The sequence below is a fragment of the Geotrypetes seraphini genome, chromosome 5 (assembly GCF_902459505.1).
Source record: "Geotrypetes seraphini chromosome 5, aGeoSer1.1, whole genome shotgun sequence".
NCBI lineage: Eukaryota > Metazoa > Chordata > Amphibia > Gymnophiona > Dermophiidae > Geotrypetes > Geotrypetes seraphini.
In genome coordinates, this window is record NC_047088.1 from 175,663,891 (window position 1) to 175,688,659 (window position 24,769).

Consider the following 24,769-nt stretch of genomic DNA (forward strand, 5'->3'; position numbering starts at 1 on the left):
AAAGTAACATGAATAACATAAGGTGACATGGTATGAACAATTGTCCCCTCTCGCCGCCTCCTCTTCCTAGATGTTGTCCTATTTGGGTTTCTATCAGACTAACCAGAATGTAGCCTAGCAGGTGACTAAGAGTCCCACTGCTTGCTATGCTGTACTGGCTTCTAGTCAGTGAACAAATAGTTTCCTTATCAGCTTCTTGTCCTTGCTTTTCATGTCTTAACTAGTAAGCCTGCCTGTCCTTTGGATAAATTGGATAAAGCTTGACATTTGTGATTAAGTCAAGCCTGCTTGTTGGTCACTGTGATGACACAGTTCATCATGCTTGTCTGAGAGCAGGGGACTTTTCTGTGATCACCCCAGTATTGTAGAATGGTCTTTTGTTGTATTTTTGGCAGGAAATAAATCTTATGATCTTTAGGAAAAAAGCTGAGGGCAGTTTATAAAGTGGCACCTGTTCTATAATCGTCTTGAGGCATGCCTAAGCTGTTACAGAACAGAAGGGCAAAGCTGCTTTAGTGGCCAAAACTTAGGCATGATCACTTATACCAGAGGGTCCATGGATGGGGTTTCAGGAGGTTCGTGAGGGTCAGATAACATTAACATTTATATTCACTATACAGCCCGGTACTGTTGATTTTTCTCGTAGATAAGAAGAGAGTAGATGTAGTAGTAAACATGGTAGTAGATCTGTTGCAATTTGCACAAGAGGATTGTATTTCATAATTATAACGAGTGGCCTTTACTTTTGCATTAAAAAAGGAGTGGTTTTTTTTTTTAGATTGTTTACTTTAAAGTTTAATAATACTTTGGACTCCTTTTACAAAGCTGCGATAGCGTTTTTAGCGCGCGCTGAATTGCCGCACGTGCTAAACCCGCGCTACGTGGCTAGAACTAACGCAGCTCAGTGCTAGCATTAGCGTCTAGTGTGCGCGGCAATTCAGCATGTGCTAAGTGCCCTCTAAAACCGCTATCGCAGCTTAGTAAAATAGTAAAAGGAGCCTTTGGTGTATGTCATATATGTATGAGACAATCAAATCTCAATAAATAAAGTACATTATATTCATTGCATACAAAGTTGTGTTTATGCGAATAATTTCTGGGGAAAGGGGTCCATAGCTTTCATCAGATACTGAAAGGGGTCCGTGACTCAAAAACGATTAAGAATCACTGATTTACACCAAGTCAGTAGCTGGAACAGGTTCCTGCACCTACGTGCGCCATGCAGGGCATGCAACTAATAATATTCTATAAGTTGTGTGCGTTGCATGCTGACATGCCCACAGGGACGGCCTATTTGTGGTCATGCAATAGTTGCATGCTAGTTTTATTGAATAGAGGCAAGCACTTATTGTATGTGCATATGAACCAATTAATGATGCAATTCTTGTGTGCAAGAGCGCACTATTCTATAGACTTTGGCGTGCCTTATAGAATTACCTTTTAAGGCTTTTCTGTTCCCCTATATTTTAAGAGATTCTGGAGGAATTTGGGTGATATGATTAGTTTTGCTATCTTTTAATTTGCTGTGTTGTATTTCAATGTCAGCGATATTTGACTGGTAAGGCTGTATATAAAATGCTATAAATAAATGAATAAATTCTAATACCAAGGGCAGCTCTCCTGTTATATCTTTTAGCTTATCTCCTTGCCCCATGCCTTCCTCTGTACTCTGTATCAGACTACCCTACCAGTGGAAATCAGCTCAGTAGAACAAAGTATGTGGTCTGCTTTATTGAGACACACGCATTGGGTTTCTTTCTTTCTGGCCCAGCAGCTTCTTCTTGCTCCTTTGAGCTTCCATCTCAGCTGGAACAAGAACAGATTTCCAGCACTATGCAAGCTACTAAGCGAGTGGAGGAGTAGCCTAATGGTTACTGCAGTGGGCTGAGAATCGGGGGAGTCAGATTCAATTCCCATGGCAGCTCCCTGTGAAATCTGGCAAATCGCTTAAATCCCCAATGCCCCAGGCACAAAAGACTTACCCTTTATACTCAAATGTAAGTCGATCCGAATATAAGTCTAGACCCCCCTCTTTCCCCCCCCAAAAGGAGGAAAAACGGTTGGCTCGAATATAAGTCGGGCAGCTTAATATTCAAGTGTCCTGCCCCATCAGGCTCTGCACCCAGCTCCCTTCCTTCCTCCCCTGTCAGGCTCTGCGCCCAGCACCCTTCCATCCTCCCCTCCCCTGTCGGGCTCAGCGCCCAGCACCCTTCCATCCTCCCCTCTATCAGGCTCTGTGCCCAGCACCCTTCCATCCTCCCCTCCCCTGTCAGGCTCTACGCCTACCACCCTTCCATCCTACCCTCCCCTGTCAGGCTCTGTGCCCAGCACTCTTCCATCCCCCCCTTCCCTGTCAGGCTCTACACCCAGCACCCTCCATCCTTCCCTCCCCTGTCAGGCTCTGCACCCAGCACCCTTCTCTCTGTCCCTTGTCAGGCATTGCACCAGCCCCCTTCCTTCCTTTCTTCCCCCCTCCCCTATCAGACTCTGCACCCAGCACCCTTCCTTCCTTTCCCCATCAGACTCTGCACCCTCCCTCCCTCCCAGGCTCTGCCACGCCTCCCTCCCTACCCTAGCCTCATACGGTACTTCATCTTGGCAATCCACGGTGGAGGTGCAGCGGCCAGGAGTGAATTTTCCAAGTTCCTGCCCTGCTGGTAACTGGCTGCCGTGAGTTCCTTTGGCTTCTGAGTGACACGAGCAGGAGTGTGATTTGGCCAGCAGGAGCCAGTAAGGATGCCTCTCAGTACTGAGCAGCAGCGTCAAATCGCGTTCCTGCTCGTGTTGCTCAGCGGCAGAAGGAACTCGTGGCAGCCGGTTAGCAGCAGGGCAGAAACCTGGAAAGTTCGCTCCTGCCTGCTGCACCTCCACCGTGGATTGCCAAGATGAGGTACCGTATGAGGCTAGGGCAGGGAGGGAGGCGGGGGCGGAGCCATGTGGTGGCGGCGGCCTTAAAAAAAAATTCTGGGAGGGTGCATTAACCCGAATATAAACTGGGACCCTCATTTTTGGACCAATATTTTGGCTCAAAAATCCCGGTTTATATTCGAGTATATACAGTAGATTGTGAGCCCATCAGGAAAAGAGAGAGTACCGCATATAACATGTAAAACTGCTTTGGTTGGACCACAGAAAGATAGTATATCAAATGCACACTGAATTACAGTTATTTTATTTAATATACTGCAATTGTTAACAAAAAAATGTTAAACCAACGTGGTTTACAATAATTCATTGTAGTGACAGTGCTTGGCTGGGGGTCATGCACCAAGGTACCCTTTAGAAAAGGGGTGTCAAAGTCACTTCTTGAGGGCCACAATCCAGTCGGGTTGTCAGGATTTCCTCCATGAATATGCATGAGATCTATTTGCATACAATGAAAGCAAAGGTTAGAGAGGTTAGGGCTCTTTAGCTTGTAACAGAGATGGCTGAGGGGGAGATATGATTGTGGTCTACAAAATCCTAAGTGGTATAGAATGGGTAAAAATGAATTGGTTTTTTTTTTTTTTTACTCTACAAAAACTAGGGGACACTCAATGAAGTTACATAGAAATACTTTTAAAACCAATAAGATTTATTCAAAGAATAGTTAAATTCTGGAACTCCTTGCAAGAGGATGTGGTAGCAGTTAGTGTAGCTGGGTTTAAAAAAGGCTTGGCAAGTTCCTGGAGGAAAAGTCCATAGTCTGCTATCGAGACAGATATGGGCGAAGCCACTTCTTTCCCTGAAATTGGTAGAATGGAATGTTGCTACTATTTGGGTATCTGCCAGGTACTTGTGACCTGGATTGGCCACTGTGGAAACAGGATACTGGGATACTTGCACCTATCTCAGATGCCTAGCGATGCTTGACTCAACTACGCCCCTAAGCACGCCTACTTTTCAGGTAGGTGTCATTAGGTGATGGAAGGTGCCTCCACTTAGGTGTTGCTAGGTATTGCATGGAATTCCATGCCTAACTTTTAATTTAATTTTTTTTTTTTTTGCTATTTATTCAATTACCACACTAATTGATTTAATTTTGGTAAGGCACAGATTTTAGTTAGGTGTTCTAGGTGGCCTCTATTATGGTGCCTAGCGATGCCTAGCTAGGGCACCATTTACAGAATCTAGCCCTTACTGCATAGCATCAGAGTGCCTAAGTAGAAGTGCCCACGTCTAGAATTGCCCTCTAGGTGACCCTGCTGCATGCTGACTATAACTCCTACTCCCCCCTCCCCATATCAACAACTGTGAATACAGCCTCTGCAGTATCCGACCCCAGTCCTACCCAACCTAGAGAGCAGAAGACCTGACCTGGGAATCTGTTACCACCTTGAGATTTCCTTTCATCTTAACTCATGCTGATGTGAAAAAGTTTTTCTCCCTCCTCCTTTCCCCTGTTCAGTCTGTCAATTTTTTGCTGGGCAACATGGCTGTGAAGATATTCTAATTGTAAGCTGTAAAAACCACTCACAGTAGACTACTCCTTAGCTTCACCTTCAGCAGTTTTTGTTAGCTATTTTTTTATATCTATACATTAGGGCTGTACATCAGTTAAAATAATTGCATTAAAGCACCTTCTCATTTCCTCCTGTATAGTGCAATTTATAGATAGCAGACATAAATTCTCAAAACTGACACATTTCAGTTTAATTGTCCCATAGAAAGGCGGTATATCAAATCTCATTACAGTACTAGTAAATCATTTATCTTACCTTTGCTGTCTGGTGATTTTATCTTTCTAATCATTTCATTCCATATATCTGGTTCTGCTTCCCTGTGCTCTGAACTCTATTTTCAGGGTCTCCTGTATATTCACTCTTTCTTTCTTTTTTTTTTTTTTTGCCTCTTACTTCCTGTCCTATCCCCATCTTTCACAATCAAATTTTCTTCCTCATTTTAAAATATGTCTAGTTTCCGTTTCTTTTCTTGTTTTCTCTTCCCTGCCTTTCATGAACACCATCATCTCTCTCCCTTTCCCTTCCATTAGTAAGTACCCTCTCTTCCTTTCCTCTACCCACCACTCTGTGCTCACCATCCCCCAACCCCATCTTCATCTCTTGCTCCTGGAAAATCTTCCTTTGCTCCTAAACTTTAACCACTCTTCCTCACCTTGGCAGATCTTCCTGCACTCCTGAATCATCCTCGTTCCCCTCCCCTGCTGTCCAGTATCTTTCTCCTCCTCCCTTCCCCTGCGGTCCAAAATCTCTCTCCATCTTCCCCCCCATGCAGTCAAGTATCTCTTTTTACTCCACTTCCTCCTCCTCCCTTCTGCCATGGTCCAGTATCTCTCTCCTCCTTCCCACCTCTCCCCGTAGTCCGGTATCTCTTTTCTCCTTCTTCTCCCTTTCCCCATAGTTTAGTACAGGGGTGCCCAATACGTCGATCGCGATCGACCAGTAGCTCAGGAAGGCAACGTGAGTCGATTGCGGAGCCCATCCCGGGCTCTGTGATAGACTCGTGTTGCCGTCCTGATCTACGGGCCGATCAGCCTTCCTCTCCAGTGTTCTCCCTAGGGCCTTTTAGCTGGGCGGTCCGCCCAGCTGTCATCTGCCGCTGCTGGAACATTAAAAAAAAACCCAAAAAACCGGCTTGGAGATTTCAGCCCGTAGCGAACTTATGCTCCGGGCTCTAACATGTGCGTGCCGGCTTCTCTTCTCTTCCCTCCGAAACCGGAAGTTATGTCCGGGGGGGGGGGGGAGAGGGGAGAAGGGAAGCCGGCATGCACATGTTGAGAGCCCTGAAGCAAGCGTTCGCTACGGGCTAATGCGGGAGACAGGTTAGTGAAGCATTTGTTGTTCTTCCTGCCGGGTCCTGCCTACTGTCTGTTTCCGCGAAGGCAGGACCCGGCAGCATTTCCCCCAATAGGTTGATCACGATCTTGGGTTGATCAGCCTTCCTCTTCCCGACGGCAGAATTGACGTTGGGGAGAGGAATGCTGGTTGACCGAAGCAGGGAGAGCTTGGGGCCTGTTATTGGTGGCGTTTGGGTCCTGGTCCCCGATGGCAATGGCAGTGGCGGTGGCTTGGGGGAGGGCAGGGAGAAAGAAAGAAAAAGGGCAGGCAGGGAGACAGAAGGAAAGAAGAGAATCAGAAAAAAAAAAGAAAGGGAGGCAGAGAGAAAGAAAGGGCAGGGAAGAGGAAGGAAAAGTTGGGGGAAGGAATGAGGTCTGGAGGAGAGGAAGCATATAGGCTAAAAGAAGGGAAGAAAGATTGTATGCACAGTCAGAAGAAGAAAGTGCAACCAGAGACTCATGAAATCAGACAAGGTAGGAAAAATTATTTTATTTTAAATTTAGTGATCAAAATGTGTCTGAATTTATATCTGCTGTCTATATTTTACACTAAGGTCCCCTTTTACTAAACCGCAATAGAGGTTTTTAGCGCAGGGAGCCTATGAGTGTCTAGAGCAGCACTGGGCATTCAGCGCAGCTCCCTGCGCTAAAAACTGCTATCGTGGTTTAGTAAAAAGGGAGGGGGGTATATTTGTCTATTTTTGTATGGTTGTTACTGAGGTGATAGTGCATAGAGTCATCTGCTTTGACCTCTTTGAAAAACCCTGGAATAGGAATGATAATTAACATTTTCTATGCGTACAGTGTGCTTTGTGTTTTTTTTAAAATTTTATTGTTGGTAGATCGTTTTGACTTGGTCATTTAAAAAGTAGCTCGCAAGCCCAAAAAGTGTGGGCACCCCTGGTTTAGTATCTCTTTCATCCTCCCCCAACCCCCACCCCATAGTCCAGACATACGTGAGTCCCTCCCTCCCTCTGACCTTTCATAGACAGCTAGCAAAGGAAAGCACTGCTGACAGGCTAACCGGCTCCACAGTCTCTCAAGGTCTCTGGAGTTCCTGCTACATGTGAATAGGAAGTTATATCATGTAACTTCCTGCATTATTAATGCATTAAATGTACATATGTAGACTTCTATTCCTATGTGTTTTTGTTTCCAGCTAATTAGGGATGTTGTGAGGGTAAAAAGAGCTGGTGTTTTCTGTTGTTGAGTACTTTTTTCTATTGAAAACCAGTATACTTATTAGTCAACTAGAAATCTTCAGCAGAGAAATGATACAAACACAGGGAAGAGGATACCAGACAAGTCAGGAGAAGGGTGATAGTACTGGTGAAGTGGTGTTTTTTTCAGTGTTTGTTTACTAAATACTTGAGTCAGTATTTAAACACCGTGGTCGGTGTATTTTTAATATTTAAAGATCACTTAGATAAGAACTGAGTCAGGTCTTGCAGACGAGGACAGCAATGCAAATAAGTTGAGTCGCGAGACAAAAGATGTGTATTCAGCAATGGGTAATCCAAGATATCCTTTATTAATAGACAACTCAGTGTAGATTGATGGACTCAACACTGGCAGTGTTTTGACAAACGTGTCTTTGTCAAGAGTCTAATACAACATTAATATAAATACATATCATTTTTTTCCCTTTATTGAAAAATTATGCAATTAAAAACATCTAAATTTATACAGTTGTATACTAAACAATTCATTATATATCATTCTTTCATAATAAATACTATAATTTTTAATTTATCTATAATGTCTAATATTTCTCAATCCTCCCATCGCACCCTCCCTTCTTCCCCCAACCCCTGTGGAAGGATGTGTGCAGGAGATATGTATAGCATCCTTTATTCAACAAACAACATTCCATGGTCTTAGGGATTGGAATGCCTAGTACTTCCTCAATGAAGGAAATTACTTTATCCCAATAAATCTATGCTTTAGTACAGTACCACCAAATATGTTCAAAAGTGCCTACTTCGGTACATCCTCTCCAACATTTATCCGATCCATTCCCATACATAGCTTGCAATCGTGCTGGTATATAATAAACATCTTATATCCATTTTCTATCATATTGCTAGCTAAATATAAGTACATATGATGATAAACAGTTAAAATCACATTAAAAATCATGAACAGCAAAAATATACATTAAAAAAAAGACCAATAAAAACTACAGAAAGATCGTAACAGTAAAAAAGAGGGTAATAAGCATCAAACCAATCAGAAGAAAGTAAAACCAAATAATGCTGAGGTAATTGCGTAATTCATAATAAAAGCAGTGCAAATGATTAAACAGCAGAAAAAAAGCATATATTAGTGATTGGTGTAATGCTTATTGCCCTCTTTTTTTTTTTTTACTGTTACAATCTTTATATAGTTTTTATTAGTCTTATTTTTTAATGTATATTTTTGCTGTTCATGATTTTTAATGTGATTTTAACTGTTTATCATTATGACATGTACATATATTTATGTTATATTAGACTCTTGACAAAGGCACGTTTTGCCGAAACACTGCTAGTGTCGAGTCCATCTACACCGTGTTGTCTGTTAATAAAGAATATTGCTGAAATACATGACATCTTTTATCTCATGACTCCCCTGTTTGTAGTTAAAGATCATACAGATGTTCCGTGCCAAACAGCTGGATAGAATAGTGAGCTATGTAGATATAGTTATTGGCAGTTGTCCTAACTTTAAAACCAGTTAGTGGTCTGTACATTGCCACATTCTGGATAATTTGCCGCACTATCTCCACATCACCTCGGCACTTTTCAGGTGGTGTGTAAGAAGGATAATCAGCTTCACATTTCATGGAAATAGCTGGATAAGGTCTGCATTACCCGGACATTTGGTTTGAATATCTGGCCCATCGCATAGGCGATGTTTTATTGGTGTTAATTGGTTAACATTTAAAATCAGAAACCATATTTACTGTACATATTTTAGTTTGATCAAAAAATATTCAGACTTAAAGTTGATGAAAGAATGAACCTGAGCTGGTCTCTTGGTGTTTGATAAGAAACAGTAGATGTGTTTGCTGAGAAATATGACTCAGACTCCATGCTGTTGAATATTCTCATCCCCTCTTTATCTATCACTTCCTCCCCTACTCTTCCTCTCTTTTTCCTCGACCTACCCTTTTCTTTCTCCCCCCTACTTCCCCCCACTGTGGTATTGCCCTGAGTGTTACAGAAATATCTCCAGCTTTCAGAGAAAGGGTCACAAAACGGATTGATTGATTGTCAGATGACGTGAACTCTTCCAGTGACAGATCGTGAAAGCAGACGCATTGACTCTTCACCTTTTGTGTGCCACCGGTTGAATCTCTCCCTGTTAAAAAGAAAGGAGACAGGCCTCCTTTGTTGTACCTATCACGAGTTAAATTAATCAATGTGGGAGGTCACTTGATGTCATGAGCGTGTGAGGACGTCTCCTCGCTTGCTCCGGGGCTGCCCTGCATACTTATCTGCAATTCTTGACTTTTTCCCCACTTCTCTTGTGGATACGCCGTCTGTTGGGATCTACTATTTGCATGGACAGATATATCACCCGATCCCGGGATCCCATGCAGGTGAAATCGGCGCGCAAGGAGCGGGAGCGAGTGCGGCCTAGCGAACCTAAGATGGCGGCGAGTCCCACGGCGGCGGTCTCACACCTTACAGAGACCGCGCTGAGTGATATAAAGGAGGCTCTCTTTCAGGTACTGGGGCCCAAGTTGGAATCGCTAATGGCGCAGATTACAAACATTGAGAGCTTGTTAGAGGCGGCGGTGGCACGCACGAACGAATTAGAACAGTGAGTCTCCACGTTGGAGGATGCCTGCACGGCGCGAGGTGCCGATCTTATTGCATTACAGGCGCAGGTTCGAGCCCAAGCTGACAAACTGGACGACTTAGAAAATCGCTCACGCCGCTCGAACCTGCGCCTGATGGGTATCCCTGAGACGATAACAGACCGTTTGTTGCTGGAGGTGCTGGAGGTTTGGCTGCGGAAGGAACTGCCGCTTCCTCCTTCTATGGGGCCCCTGCGCATAGAACGGGCACACCGCTTGGGCCCTCGCCCTGGCTTAGAAACACGCCCGCGGGTGGTCATTTTGAAGCTTTTGAACTTCAGGCATAAAGTGGAGATTCTACAACAATATCGAGCTAAGAGGGATGACTTGAAATATAATGGAACATTGGTTCGCATTAGCCAGGACTTTTCTATGGCGCTGCAAGAACGGAGGAGGCCTTTCTATCCCCTTTGTGCTCAACTATCGGAGTTGAAACAGAGGTTTCAATTCAATTATCCTGCCCTTCTGCGGATACAACGTAATGGAGCCTGGAAGTCTTTTCAGTCTCCTGAAGTGGCGGCTGACTTTATCAAGCTTCTTGGTAACCCCAGTCCGGGAGAGGACTGACTGAGTGGACTTTATTTACTCTTCTAGGCTTGATCATGATACCTGAATGTTAGAGTGCTCTGTTTTAAGGGGAATAATGTCTTACAGGCTCTCTAGAGCTTTATATTCAACTGGTTGGGGTGGCCCTGGATGAGGCGTCTTTCGTGACCTGTTTGCTCCCACATGTTGGGGGTCTTTGGGATTGTTGGAGGGTTTTGGGGGGTGGGGTGTTTCTGGGTGGCAGTAGGGCATTTTGTGTCATATCCTATTTGTGGTCTGGGGCTTAGTACTCTAGGGTTGTCTGTACTGTTTGAATGGAGTGTGTATGTGGAGTCTTGGGGTGAGGTTGGGCGCCCTGGGACAATCTCTACTGGAGGGTTCACTTGCTATGGTGTTATTGGTGGGATTCCTCATGGGTGACCGGACGTTACGTATACTTTCCTGGAATGTGTCGGGAATTACATCTCCTGCTAAACGCACGAAAATCCTGTCTCAATTAAAGCAGCATTCGGCTGATATATCTTGCCTACAGGAGACTAGACTCACTGATTTAGAACACCAGAAACTTCGGAGAGGTTGGGTTGGGGACTACATTTTGCTTCTTCACCGGGGAAGAGGGCAGGGGTAGCTATATTAATCAGGAAGGGCTTGCCGTGTACAGTCCAGGTCCTGAGGCGTGATCCTCAGGGCCGTTACCTTTTGGTGAAAGTGATTGGACCTGGGGGGTCCTTTAGGTTATTGGTGGGCTATGGCCCAAATGGATATCAGCATTCATTCTTTCAAAATTTGGTTAATATATGCTTATGGGATTCCGATTGTCCACTGATTTTAGTGGGCGACTTGAATCAAGTACTCGATTCGGGCGTGGACCGCTCTGGGGGAACGGGAGTGGCATCTGTAAAGCAAACTAAGGGCATTCCTTATCTTTGTCGAGCTTTGGGGTTGGTGGACCCTTGGAGGTTAATTCACCCCACTGAGCGGGACTATACCCACCAGTCTAGAGCCCATGGTTCTTTTTCTAGAATCGATTACACTTTACTTTCTGAAACTTTGTTTGCTCGGGTCTCGGAGGCAACAATAGGCCCCCTTGAGGTGTCGGATCACCACATGATCTGGCTTGATGTTGCGCTGGGGGGTCCTGTAGGTCCTGGGTCAGGATGGAGATTTCCTTCATATTTGCATAATGATGTTCACTTCCGGAACTTTTTATTACAAAAATGGGAGGCTTATTGTTCATTTAATGCTCAACATATAGATCAGCCTATACTGTTTTGGGACATGGCAAAAGTAGTGCTACGTGGGGATATTATTGCCTATGTGGCCTCTAGGACCCGACACATAGCGCACCGTATAGTACAACTTGAACGGCAGTCGGTGCAATTAAAACGTGATTTGTTGAATAATCCCTCAAGGGCTGCTAAAGACGTGTATGAAACAATCCTGGCTGAGTTAAATTCCCTTATTCCCATGAACATACGAAAAAATTGCTGTTTTTTCGGAAATTTCAATTCTACAAATATGGTAATAAAGCGGGAAAATTGTTAGCTTCCGTAACTAAGAGTTGGACGGGATCTCGATACGTCCCTATGATACGAGAGCACTCGGGTAAGATGTTGACTTCCGCGGTGGACATTTCGGCTTGCTTTAAAACCTATTTTGAGGCTTTCTATGCTTCCCTGGGTCCTTATATGGGTCCGGATGTGTGTGACTACTTGGAGGATGCGGGGATGCCCAGATTATCAGCAGCACAGGTAGCCCGATTAGATAGACCCTTACAATTACAGGAGGTGTTGCTGGCGATACAGATTGATGTTATATTGTGGTTAAAAATCTACGTTTATTTTATACTGTGTGTTTCATGCTGGTTTAATAAAAACTACTTTACATAAATTAATCAATGTGCTCAACCAGTGCTTGGTTATTTTAATACTGGCAGCATGTCCAGTGTGTGGATATCCGCAGTAGTGGCCTCCACTTTCGTATTCTTCTCGTGCTCCAGCTGCCTGGCTGTAAGATATAAATTAGTCTGGAGTGTTAGCTGCATGAGAGAGCCATATAAATCAGTCTGCTCTGTTTCGTGCCAGTCTAGGGCTTAATATTTTCGAAATGGCAGGCTGAGTGTCAGTCTTGTGTGCCCCACTACCACTGTGGGTAAACTGCAGCAGATGAGCGGGTTAAATCGGCAGTGACCTGCACATTTTCTCACAGCAGGTTAGCCTTGCCTGACGACTTCCTGTTTTTCAAAGAAAATGTAGGTATGGAAGGTAATTTTGTAACTTGTCATCAAGGTTAAGTGGACAGGAAGGTTCCTATTTCTCATCTATTTTATAAAGCTACACATGGGAGTGGAGCGGTAGCCTAATATTGCAGTGGGCTGAGATCCCAAGAAACTGGGCTTTGATTCCCACCGCTGCTCCTTGTGACCCTGAACCCTCCTTTGCTCTAGATACAAAAATTTCGATTGTGACCTCACTAGGGCAGTGTATCGCAAACTGTGTGCTGCGGCATGCTAGTGTGCCCCCTGAGATTTCAGGTGTGCCGTGGTACACTGGGGAAGAGGAGAGGCGCCAGATGACTTTTTACAGGATGTGCCTCGAGCGAAGAGAGACACGTCCTGTAAGCAATCTCCCGACGCCGGCACCTCTTCTCTCTGCCGGCCCTTCTCTCCAGCGCAGGTCCTTCTCTTGGCTCAAGGCCCGTTTGAAGGGTCTTTGCTCATGTGCTGATGTCGGCACGCTGATGTCACGCATAGGCGTGATTTCATCACACTGACGCCAGCTCGAAAAAGTTTGCAAGACATTGCAGTAGGGACAGAGAAAGTACCTGCATATAATATACAGTAGACTACCCATGGGGATTGCTAGATGCCGGATATATGTAGTTTCTGGTTGCTTGCGAGTTACTATTAAAATAGGCCCAGCTAATACTATACCCCATACTATGTCATATCATAAACTGTTCCAGACAAACCACCGGACATGTGGTTTATCAGATCCTTTTGTCAGAATATCTATCGTTCTTCCTGTTTCCATTTTCCCTACTTATTTTGCTTGGGGATGACATGGGCCATGACATCAGAACTCTGTCAGGTGGGTTTTATTAAGAGGGCACATATTGATTTTTATTGATTATGAGCACCAAAGATAAGTTGGACTTACCTTATCTAACTCTGTTTGAAAAATAAAATGATCAGACAACAAAAGGTAGAAAAATAACTTTTCTGTTTTGTCATTCAAAAGAATATATCAGATTTGAAATGTGTATGTTGTGGGACCCGGAAGTGAAGTCATAGAGAGTGTGTGTGTGGCGGAGTGTGTGGCGCAGTGGTTGGAACTACATCCTCAGCACCCTGGGATTGTAGGTTCAAACCCCGCGCTGCTCCCTGTGACCCTGGGCAAGTCACTTAATCCTCCATAGCCCCAGGTACGTTAGATAGATTGTGAGCCCACTGGGACAGATAGGGAAAATGCTTGAGTACCTGATTGTAAAACCGCTTAGATAACCTTAATAGGCGGTATATAAAAACCTAATAAACTTGAAACTTGAATAGAGAGCCACCACCAATGTGGGTAGCAAGTTCGTGATACTGCTCGTGCCGAGAAAATTGAAGAAGTACGAGGGAAGGGGCGCATGCACTCGGCAGGGGGAGTTAGAGAGGAGGACGGGTGCCGATGCCCATGGCGGACCGCTCTCCCCCCTTACTATGCCACTGGTGTGCAGTTTGTACAGTAGTCCTTGATTCTATCCATTGAAATCAGGGCTGCAGGTCCCATAATACATTAGGATATTAGAGATTCCAAGTTATCCAGGACCAGACAGGGCTGTTTTAATCACCCATGTGGTTTTGAGCAAAATATTTTGATTTAGCCCTCTCTCTCCTTGGTTCACCAATGCCCTGCTCTCCTTGGTCCAGCCACACTCCAACCCACAACTCCTGATCTTATTTATAAATGATCTAGAAATATGAACAGTGAGTGAGGTGATTAAATTTGCAGATGACACTAAACTGTTCAAAGTTGTTAAAATGCATGTGGATTGTGAAAAATTGCAGGCAGACCTTAGAAAATTGGAAGACTGGGCATCCAAGTGGCAGATTAATTTTAACGTGGACAAATGCAAAGTTGATACACATTGGCAAGAATAATCCGAATCACAATTACTGGATGCTAGGGTCCACCTTGGGGGCTGGTGCCCAAGAAAAGGATCTGGGTGTTATTGTAGACAATACAGTGAAACTTCGGCTCAATGTGTGGCAGCGGCCAAAAAAAGCAAACAGTATGCTAGGAATTATTTAAAAAGGGATGGTTAACAAGACTAAGAAAGAGCTCCTTGACTACTCATTCACAATCTTATGTATTAAGAAAGTCAATGAAAGCTTACCTGTTTGAAAGCTTACCTGTTTGAAAGATAATTTTATTGTTGTATTCTCTGATTTTGTACTTTCACTGAAATTTAACAGTTCTCTTGATGTGAACCGCCCAGAACCATTGGTTGGGTGGTATATAAAAAAATAAAATTATTATTATTTTTAATGCCCCCGTATAGCTACATGGTGCAATCTCATCTGGAGTATTGCATTCAATTCTGGTCTTCTTATCTCGCTAGAAAAGGTTCAAAGAAGAGCGACCAAAGTGATAAAGGGGATAGAACTCCTCTCGAATGAGGAAAGACTAAAAATTTTAGGGCTCTTCAGCTTGGATAAGAGACGGCTGAGGGGAGATATGATTGAAGCCTACAAAATCTGAGTGGAGTAGAACGGGTACAAGTGGATCGATTTTTCACTCTGTCAAAAATTACAAAGACTAGTGGACACTCGATGAAGGTACAGGGAAATACTTTTAAAACCAATAGGAGGAGATTTTTTTTCACTCAGAGAATAGTTAAGCTCTGGAACGCATTGCCAGAGGTTGTAGTAAGAGCGGATGGCGTAGCTGGTTTTAAGAAAGGTTTGGACAATTTCCTGGAGAAAAAGTCCATAGTCTGTTACTGAGAAAGACATGGGGAAGCCACTGCTTGCCTTGGATCAATAGCATGGAATGTTGCTACTCCTTGGGTTTTGGCCTGGTACTAGTAACCTGGATTGGCCACCATGAAAACAGGCTACTGTGCTTGATGGACCATTGGTATGATCCAGTAAGGCTATTCTTATGTTCTTATGATCTAGAAGTACAGCTTAACTTTGTTTCTCAGAGATAAAAAGTAGCATAAAGGTGCGAAGCTGCTGTTGGTCCATCCCCTTCCAGTCCCACTCCTCAGAAAAAGGAAGTGACATTAGAAGAGGCAAAATCAGCAGAGCCATCAGCTATGCAGTTTAATGGTGACTGTGTAACTACAATATGTGCTGCTTTTTATCCATTGGAGGAAGGAAAGAAAAATAGGAAGATGCTGGACTGCATTGCTCAGGGCCACTTTTACAAATGGGCCCTCAATTAAGCTGGGTTCAGGGTAATTGCCTCCTTTGGCCATGGGTAAAAGTGGCGCTTGGTCCAGGTGGGAGATTTTAGGACCATTTTGGATTTCTGCTAACCACATTTTGGTGAATTATGGAATCTGCAGCACTGATTTCAGTGGGTAAAATTATTTTTATTTAAGTATTTATATACCACTTATAGCCTATCTGTCCCAGTGGGCTCACACTCTATTTAATGTATGTGGGACAATGGGGGATTAAGTGACTTTATCACCAAAAAACCCTTGTACAGGAATGAGAGAGAAACCATCAAATTCTAGGTCCAATAACTCTCTCAAAATTGTTTCAAAAACTTATCACAAACACAAATTCACTGAACACTTTTCTGCATCAATGATATGGTTATAACTTGTATACTACAAATTGTATTAAGGGGAGAGCCTCAGATCCCCATGCGTTGCTAATTGTTTCAATCGCACTGGAAAGGGAATGATTCTTCACCGGCTCTTAATCCCCCTCCTACCCGCAAAATCGCTCAAACTTAAACTTCAAGTTAGAACTGTAGACAAATCAAGCTACTTAACTGCAGGTAAGGCAGGCAAATCAGGCAGGATCACCACAAGGAAATTTATTTATTTATTTTTACTCAGTTTTCTATACCGTTCTCAGGGGAGCTCAGAACGGCTTTCATGAATTTAGTAAAACTGTTTTAATGAAAGAGCTGCCAAAATAGGCATTCTCAGTTTTCTATTGAAAATTATTTTATCCTTTCAGATTGCTATGCAATTTCCATTTCCATCTTAATGTGTAATCCCCCACTTGGTGAAAATAAAACAGGGAACTTATCACAAGCATGGTTGATATCTTCGATAGTTGTTCCAATGTAATGGGAGTATTTTGAAATTATTGGAGTGATGAAAATGCCAAGGAACAATAAGGAGTTGGGAGCAATGAAAAAGTCTGAAACCACTATTAGATTGATAAAGGAACAGCTGCTGAAGATATCAACCATGCTTGAGATAAGTTTCCTGTTTTAGTTGCACCAAGTGGGGTGTTACATGCTGGCTATTTAACTCTATGTGTTATTTTAGAGAATGTGTGACCACAGGGCAATTAATTCTGAAATAATAAGATTATTTAAATAAAAAAGATCATTTAAACATATAAAAGCTGTTTAAATAAAAAGATTATTAAGGGGAAAGAAAATTATTTAAATGATGGGGGAAGAAGATTATTAAAGAAAAATTAGTTAAATGAACATTAAAACCTTTGAAAGACTGAAGGGGAAGGTTTTTATGCAAATGATTGGAGCTTGAGCTAATCCACCTTTATAAGAGGGTGTTTCTCTGAATGAGGCTTTTCCTACTCTCCATAAATAGGTATTAAGAACAAGAATAAGAGTATCGAATTAGGAAGTTAATATTTGAAGGAGGATAAACATAACACTAGGGGCTCCTTTTACTAAGGTGCGCTAGCATTTTTAGCGTGCGCTAACCACGCACTAAATGAAAAATGCTGATGCATGCTCTGTGGAGGCGTTGGCGTTTAGCGCGTGCGGTATGATAGTGCACGCTAAGTATGCGCTAAAACCGCTAGCGCACCTTAGTAAAAGGAGCCCTAGGTGTTCTTGTGGGCTTATTGTTGGTATGATTTAAGAGTCCTTTCACTAAAGCCATGGCAAAAGTGTTCTTAGTGCACCAAGGCCACTTTTGCTGTGACTGGAAAAGACCGATTTTCCCATATTCCTAATTAATGGCCACATGCAAATTTTGCCTTTAGCAAATGACCATTAAAAAAATTACTGCATGAGCCCCGATTGCCACCTATTTTGTAGGCAGTAAGGGCCCCTGCACTAACCTTGTGCTAATCAATAAGCACTTGGTAATGCCTTACGCGCCAATTAGTTTTGTCATGCTGACTCTCCATCACCCAACATGCCCACTTCCCAGAAAATAAAAATTTCTTTAGGATATGGGGCTTATTCTACAAATGGACATCCTGATTGTAGGCGGTGGCAGCAAATAGGGATACACATTTTAAACCCCCTGAAGCAGGATGTCTACACTGTAGGCATTTGTCAGGGGTCTAGGGAGATGCATAGGGACATGTAAGCTCCCCCAAGGCTGGGCATGGTTTTGCCCTGAATTGGCTTTGGGCGAGCTTAAGTGGCCCTAGACATCTCCCTAGACCTGCGACAAATGGGAGTACTTGTTAGGGGATACCCTGCTACAGCCAGCTGAGCTGATCGCGGCAAGGGAATCTCCTGTCAGCTGAGTCGGCAGGGATGCTGGCTCAGCTGATTGGGGGGAAAACATCTCTGCCATAATCAGCTGAGCCGCCTGTGGCAGAGGACCTCCGACAAGTACCCATTCCCTCCTGCTGCTGGCCCCTTTGATCCCCCAACCACACTGTTGAAGACTAGCAGGTGGGATGCCCACTCCCTCCTGCTGCCACCCCCCTGGAATCCCCCCTAAAGTAGCCTGGTAGGAGGGATGCTCACTCCCTCCTGTTGCCCCCCCCCGAAGTAGCCTGGCAGGAGGGATGCCCTCTCCCTCCTTCTGCCATACCCCTCCAGAACCCATAAAACCCCTTCAGACCCCCATCCCACATCCTTAAGCCCACCCAGACACCCCCGTACCTTTGTAAAAGAAAGGCTGGTTAGAGGGATGCTTACTCCCTCCAGCTGGCAAGCCTGCCTCTTCAAAATGGCGGGCCTTCCCCTTCCTGGTGCATCCCGGGATGCACCGTGGAGGGGCCTTAGGCACCTGGGCCAATTAAGGTCATAGGCCTCCTTCCCGGTTCATCCTGGAATGGAATGGATGTGGCCTTAGATTCCGATTGGCTCAATAATAGAGCACAATCGATCTGTGTGGCGGAAAGCTGCTAGTGACTGTGGTGGAAGCAAAAACATATGTGCATTGTCCCATTTGTCACCCTTCCTCCTCCTCTCCCCCCTCCTCCCCACAAACAAGTTTCTCCTCCTCCTGGACTCCTTCAAGTGTCTTCCCCCTGGTCTAGGAGTGTAGTTGGAGCAATTCCAAGTTACTCCTGCCCATTCCGATTCTGCTCTGACAGTCGTGACCGACAGTTCTGAATGACACTCAGTTCTCACTTACTTACTGTCAGGACTGATAGTCCATCAGTCTTGGCAGCAACTGTTGCTCCTAGTGTGATGTAAAGTCAGCCACTGTATAAGCACCACGGTTTTCAGTTTGTTTTCATAATTTGCAGTCCACGTGTGTGGAGATTATTTTGCTTAGAAGTAAAATTTATATATTTTGGCTCGAATACTCTGGATTTAGCAGAGAGATGCAGACTATGGGCTCCTTTTATCAAGCCGCGCTAGCGGTTTAACGCGTGCAATAGCGCGTGCTAAACTGCTGGCCGCGCAAGCCGCTACCGCCTCCTCTTGAGCATGCGGTAGTTTTTAGCCAGCGCAGGGATTAACGCGTGATGAAAAGTCACGCGCGTTAACCCCGCTAGCGCGGCTTGATAAAAGGAGCCCTATAAACTCTGATCTACTTCTAGGCAACCAAACTTCATGTAACTAGTGATTATAAATTAGTAAAACAAATTAAATTTACTTGGCGGAAAGCTGCAGTTGCCCAAGGTGCTATCCTAGATCTATTTGAGGGTCTAGCACAGGGGTCTCAAAGTCCCTCCTTGAGGGCCGCAATCCAGTCGGGTTTTCAGGATTTCCCCAATGAACATGCATGAGATCTATGTGCATGCATTGCTTTCAATGCATATTCATTGGGGAAATCCTGAAAACCCGACTGGATTGCGGCCCTCAAGGAGGGACTTTGAGATCCCTGGTCTAGCGGTAGATCCAGCGATCATGTCAGATCTGGAAATTTTGTGGCCATTCCAGGCTGTTTTTTTTAAAAACATTTGGGGCTGGGAAGAGCAGCAAAATGATTTCCTGATCCATTTAAGGCTGGATTTGGACTGGGAAGAGCAGAGAAAGCAAGGTCACAGTTTTGTCTGGCTCTAGGTGATGTATGTGCTTGCATGTGATGTAATCACACATGCGTGTGCAATGACATCATTAGTGCGCGCATGCATGAACAGCTCAGAGTCAGGCACAATGTTGAAGAAGGTTCAGGTAGCTAAAATAAAATTATTATATATTTTGAAAGCCATGGGACAGAAAGGGCTCCGAAAAGTGGGCTCATGGTGGTGCCGTGATCAGTGCATATATGAATCATTGCGCTTGTGTGATTTGCGCATTTACTTAATTAAGTATGCCACAGAGGATTCTAGAAACATGTAGGCAGAAAATTCAATTGAAATTATTTATTAATAAAAACTCCCGGTTGGTTTTTAAGACATGGGAGAGGCTGTTCTAAGACAGAAATGGGGAAAGCTACTGCTTGTCCTGGATTGGTAACATGGAATGTTGCTACTATTTGGGTTTTTGCCAGTTCTTGCGACCTGGATTGGCCACCGAGAAGACAGACCCGGTAAAGCTATTCTTATATTCTGAGAGGTTGCTTATTTAAACCCTGGGAGTATAATGGTCTTGATTTTGTAGGAAGTCTCTCTTAAAGCTAAAAGAATTCCAGTCTGGAATTTGGAGGTCCTTAAAAGTGGGATCTTCTGCTGGATTCAAGTGGCACATATAGTAGAAGAGAATTTAATATGTTGTAAGTTAATATTGACGATTGATTGAGGGTTTTAAAAAAATATGCAAGAATCTCTCTTGAGTTGAATTTAATAAGAATTCTTTCAGAAAATTCAGTTTAAGGATAAGGAATAAGGCCCCCTTTTATCAAACTGTATTAGGGTTTTGTATCGCGGGTCGCTGCGGTAAAAGGTCTAGTGAGCATCAGAACTTTTACTGCAGCGCTCTGCAATAAAATAAAAACCCTTACACAGCGTGATAAAAGGGGGCCTAAATTTCTCTAATTTATTTTGAGATCTGTGAGTGTGAGACTGTTCTGAGTGGTGACGGGACTAAATCGCACGAGACAACGGCGCGCCGACAACTGAGCGCAGACAACTGAGTGCAAGGTTGACGGCACGCCGAAGAAAAGCACTATTTTAAAGGGCTCCGATGGGGGGCTTGGGGGGTTGTAACCCCCCACATTATACTTAAAACTGAACTTTTTCCCTAAAAAACAGGCAAAAAGTTCGGTTTCAAGTATAATGAGGGGGGTTACAACCCCCCAAACCCCCCACAACGCCAGCACGATGTCTGTTAAGTAAAATAGGGGGTTTCCCACCAACACCCCCCGTCGGAACCCTTTAAAATAGTGCTTTTCTTCGGCGCGCCGTCAACCTTGCGCTCAGTTGTCGGCGCGCTGTTTCTCGCGCGATTTTGTCTATGAACCGTTCTGAGTGGGTTTCAGAGCAGCTAAAGCTGACAGGGCAGCAGAATTCCAAAGCTGACAACACTACTGAAACTAAGCTCTTCTGTAGGAAGTTTAGGGAACAGTTCTATTAGAGCAGCAAGGGGAATTTCAGGAAAGGGAAATTATTTTTATTTTATGAGTCTAGAATTGCATAGTTCAAGGTATGGGTATCTTGACTGATGGGTTTTACATGTAACGAGTTAGTTTCTCTCCAGATCTTTTATTTAAGATAGAGCAGGGGTCTCAAAGTCCCTCCTTGAGGGCCGCAATCCAATCAGGTTTTCAGGATTTCTCCATGCATTGAAAACAGTGCATGCATATAGATCTCATGCATATTCATTGGGGAAATCCTGAAAACCCGACTGGATTGCAGCCCTCAAGGAGGGACTTTGAGACCCCTGGTTTAGGGTGAAGAACAAGAGAAGAGAAAGTCACTGCAAGAAAGGAGAACTGAAGATTCAAGCAAGTGGGAAGACTTCAGAATTTAAGGTTTTGGGGACTGGATTTTGAGTTGAAATTAGCTCACACCTAGGGCAGTCACAAATTTTACTGGCTGCGGATACTTTTAAAAGGTTACCTCTGTAAACCAAGGTGCTTGCAAATGAAATTTTGACACATTAGTAGCTATTGTATGTGGTAACTTTGTTCAGATTTGTTTTGTTTAGTTTTTTTTAACTCTAGGTTGTTACATTCGCCAGGAGGGATTATTTCTTGAAGTATTGTTTGCTACTTGTATGAAACTACATAGAGAATTTTGTTTGTTTCAGGTTTCTTTAGATAAATTAAAATTGTAAGAGTGCAATAAACTCTACCTTGCACTTGAATTGTGTTCTGGTTAGAATTAATTATCATTTAGCCTGACACACTTTTACAAATATTGCTACAAGCTTTATTTCACCTGTTCCATTAATTGTTTGGGTGAAGATTTTATGTTAACTTGGTTCATTCTTTTGGGAGGATTTCTGCTAACAGATTTGGCTTAACAAGAAGTTGAGAAGGTAGCAAATATCTCTCTCTGAAGAGGGGGGCTGGTTACACTGAGATTTTGTTTTCATCTGAAAGTTTTCAGATAGCTTTTGGTTTCAGCCAAGACTGAAAAGAAAAAATTTCTATATCGCATAACTGATAAGTTCAATGCGGTTTACAAAATTTAACAAATGCACTCTAAAGAAAATAGATTAATTTGCGAACAAATGTGTCTTTAGTTGCTTTCGGAAATGATTGTAAGACAAGGTTTTGACTGAAACTGGGGGAAAAAAAAGAGGTTTGCTTAGCCTCTCTCTGCTCTCTGTGTTCTCAGCACTTATTTTTGCTTCACATTCTCACTTTTTATTCCTCTGAACCTCTCATGTGTTATCCATATACCAGTAGTTTAAATCTGAATTTTGTTGTTTATTGTAAGTAGCCTCTGTGCTATAATTTCTTGCTGCTTCTGATGTATTCAATTAATGTTGATTGTTGCTTAGACCTAGCTAAACAAGTTGTTTTTCTGACTTTAAATAAGTAATTTGTGTTTTGGTCTTTAGCTGTTACCCAAGTGAGAGCAAAAAACCCCAAACCAAACAAACTTGAAAATCAGTGACTCATGGTCTGACTTATTTAGTTTATTTTCTCTTATAGATTTAGAAATGTTTCAGTGAATCAGAGTCTGAGATAGTGTTCATAATGTACTGTAAGCAGGACCTTTAATTGAAGAGTGTTAGCATAGCCACTTTAGGAGAACTTTAAGCTTTTATACACTCTTTCTGAAATTACCTTTTGGGTCTCTTTCTAGAATCCCTCACCCAACCCCAGACATCATTATTTTAAACATAAGATTTCTATGTATTATATCACTTGTACACCCACAGATGAAAAAGTAAGTTTCCACAAGTAATGGCCCACACTTCCTGCAAAAAAAAAAAAATAATAATAATAAATCATTTCTGGTTCTTTGAGTTTGTGTGACTCTCAGGATCTTCTGTTTTGCTTTTACTGCAGTTGCTGTTCCCCAGAAGCTTCTGCCCTAGGCTAGTGCCTATTCTTGCCTAATAGTTGAGCAGATCCTGAATGTAAGGTACTCCAGTGATGCCACACTTAATATTTTGTTATTAAAACAATTTTAGCTATGTTCTTCCGAGTTCCATCAGCAGTAGAATACATTTTCACAGAAGAGCTGAGCAATCTTGATAGTTGTTTAGTTATAACCATCTAAGTTTGAGATAATTTTTCAGCTTCAGCCTAGTCAGCTGAGAATTTGTTTATGTTAACTTAGCTGCCTAAGTGGCTACTGAGTAACATTTTCTGGTTTATCACTCTGATCTGGTCTTGTACAGAGCGTTTGTTTTTTTGTGGGTTTTTTTTTTTTTTTTTTTTAAATAAAAGGTACCAGTGCTCAAATGTTAGGCCATCCTTCTTATGCTCTATGCACAATTAAGTTTGGATTTTATTTACCAGATGTGATCGAGATATCTAGTTCATCTGAATTTAATGAAGAAAATCTATAAATAATTATTATCCAAGTAGACTTGGCGAAAGCTACTACTCATTCTTAAAAGTGAGCAGTAAGGAATGTATCTACTGTTTGGGACCTGCCAGGTACTTTTCAATGACCTTGACTGGCCTTTCTGGCAGATCCAATGTTGAACATAGTAGACCCTTACTCTGTCTCAGCATGGCTTGACAAATATTCTTACAATATATTCTTAGGTGGTGCTGAAAATACATACTAGAAAGCTAAGTATTTCCATGATCCAGGGAATGCCTATTGGGTAAACACCACGTTATGTCCACCTAAATATAGGTGGCTTTGTTTATTTGCTTAACAAGAAATTTTCAAGGTATTTACCTCTTCCCCCCTTTTACTAAGCCACAGTAGAGGTTTCTACTGTGGCCCAGAGCGCTAAATGCTCCAACGCTGCTCTGACGCCCATAGATTTCTTTGAAAATTGACTTATTTATACAAAGTATGGGTTCCTTTTTTTAAAGGAAAAACTAATTGCCCATTATGAATTTTACACCTTCACATGGACATCCACTGGAACCACAATTTCACTGTGATATCTGTTACTGATATATCAGAATCTTAGAAAGCATACTGTTAATTGTTGTCTTATTAATTACTTTATGCACAAAATCATACAGAATTGTTAGTTTAAAGCAGCAGTCTCAAACCTGCGGCCCATGGGCCACATGTGGCCCCCAGGTGCTATTTTGTGGCCCGCAGTCTTGTACGCAATCACACACTCTGGCCACGAAGAGAGGCTTCGGTGTCAGCTGACTTGCAACTTCCTGCTGCCGTCGCGTATGCCAAGACTCCTGCCTTCATGTATGCAGCAGATACGCAAAGGCAGGAGTCCTGGCATATGTGATGGCAGCAGGAAGTTGCAAGTCAGCTGATGCTGGCACAATCTCACACACTAGGCAGGAAGAGAGGCTCCGGCGCCAGCTTTAGCTGACTTGCAACTTCCTGCTGCCGCCACGTATGCCAGGACTCCTGCCTTTGCATATCTGCTGGATACACGGGCAGGAGTCCTGGCATACGCGACGGCAGCAGGAAGTTGCAAGTCAGCTGACGCTGGAACCTTTCTTCCTGCCTAGTGTGCGAGATTGTGTACTGACCGCTGCTGCAAAATACAGGTATTGCTGGACAGGGGAGGAGGGGAGGAAGGAAGGAAGGGAGAAGGGGTACTGCTGAACAAGGGGAGCAGGGAAGGGAGAAGGGGTACTGCTGGACAGGGGGGAAGGGAGAATGGGTACTGCTGGACAAGGAGAGCAGGGAAGGGGTACTGCTGGACAAGGGGAGCAGGGAACGGAGATGGGGTACTGCTGGATGGGGAGGGGGAGAAGGGATACTGCTG

General features: G+C 43.4%; 1 protein-coding gene across 8 annotated transcripts in view; it reads left to right on the top strand.

Moving 5' to 3' along the window:
* The window catches only part of HECW2 (HECT, C2 and WW domain containing E3 ubiquitin protein ligase 2), a 487,554-nt gene that overhangs the window by 179,471 nt on the left and 283,314 nt on the right, over positions 1-24,769 (top strand). The window contains exon 1 of one of the 8 annotated variants that reach the window (XM_033946094.1): positions 21,337-21,419. The exons of 6 other annotated variants lie outside the window; for them this stretch is intronic. The gene's annotated coding sequence lies outside the window, so the exon portion shown is untranslated. Of the gene's footprint in view, positions 1-21,336; positions 21,420-21,854; positions 21,929-24,769 lie in introns of those variants that run through there. One more of the 8 variants, XM_033946095.1, reaches the window with a different exon arrangement.